The sequence below is a fragment of the Rhagoletis zephyria genome, unplaced genomic scaffold (assembly GCF_001687245.7).
Source record: "Rhagoletis zephyria isolate East Lansing unplaced genomic scaffold, Rhagoletis_zephyria_1.1 Rzeph_scaffold_00823, whole genome shotgun sequence".
NCBI lineage: Eukaryota > Metazoa > Arthropoda > Insecta > Diptera > Tephritidae > Rhagoletis > Rhagoletis zephyria.
The window spans coordinates 68694-70358 of NW_016157907.1; positions in this window are offsets into that span (position 1 = coordinate 68694).

Sequence of the window (1665 nt, forward strand, 5' to 3'; positions counted from 1 at the left end):
CAGTAGTGCTAATTTTACTCACGAACTGCGTGTCCTCAATAGTGACTCGTCCACCCGTCACAAAATACTGTCCAACCCGTCACTAGCTAAAAGTTTTTTCTAAATGTGTTTAGAAGCTGGCTTGAGGTCCGATGATTTTAAATTAAAACACAAGTTTTGTGATGTTAATCAATATATTTCGATTACACACGCTAATCGTCATCAGGATTTTCAACTACCACAAAATATAAACACAAAAATATAATAACAATTTACATACATCTTTTTAACACAACAAATTGCAAAACAATAATTACATACATTTATTTGAGCGTCCGCATCAGTTGACGTTACACTGGTTTTCTGTTTGTCAACAAATGTCGGTACAAGTGTGCCGAGTTAGCACACCGAGTTGTTTGTTGGTGTATTTATAATGTGCAGCATTTCCAAAGTGAATCTCTTGCTATAATGCTGTTCTTGTTGGAGCACGATCGCTCTGTCGAAGTTCGGTGTATGTGAGTTTTTGGTACAGTGGGCCATGAGTGCTGTTTTTTGGTTATTATTTTGATGGCAATATTTGTAGTCTGATTTATGCTGTGATAGTCGTGATTTTAATTTTCCTTTTGTTGTTCCCACATATATGCTATCACATGGTTCATTTTCTTTTCCATTGCAAGGGATTTGGTAAACTACATTACTTTTTTCCAACGGCGGTATTTTTGTTTTTGTTTTATTAAACATATATTTTAGCGTATTGGTTGGTTTATGGGCTATTTTTATATCTTCTGTGTTGTAGCAATCTGACTTTACCAAACGCTCTGATAATTTTGGTACATAAGCTACTGACTTGAATATTTTTGTGGTTTGTCTATTATTGCACGATCTATTGCACTTTGCCTATTTGTTGTAGTATGGTCTTTTATCAGTAAAGAGAATTTTGTTCTTGCTTCCTCTTGCTTCTCTTTGACTTTGATTGTTTGCACGAGATCCTCTCCATCCTATTTAAAAGGGACTGATTCTTGGAGAGAAACTGACCTTTTGACAAGTTTTACATTTGAGGCTAGTTGTGTTTACAAACCACTCTTCATTTTTGTTGTTGTCAAATAAGAGGTATTTCGATTTCGACTTTTTCATACTTCGCTTCTTGTCGTTGCCTCACTGTTGTTGTTAATTTTTCTGCCGATTTTTGTTTCGCTTTGCAATAATATTTCAAAATCTTCCGCGCCAAGATGTTCCTTAAGTTTGGTGTTATTTGCTCCATCTGCTGTTTCTGTCGTTTTAATATGTTGTGTTTTGTTTTATTAGAAGACTTAGTATTTTTGTGTGAAAGTAATGGGTGTGTTTTTGTCTCTATGTCTGTTTGTGCGTTACGATCAACGACGACGGAAAATTGCCTTATTTGGACTCTATGATTATTAGAAGAGGAAATGAACTGAAACTAACGTGGTATAAGAAACCCACATCAAGCGGACGAATCATCAGTTTTAACTCAAAGCATCCAAAGACGATGATTATAAATACAGCAATGGGCTGTATACGGCGAATGTTACGGATAACAGATGACACTTACCACACAGAGATTAAGAATGAAATTAAAATATTATTAAAAAACAATGATTTTCCCGACAATATTATAAAAACCCTGTTAAGAAGATATCGCAATTGAAAATAATCACGATAAATTAG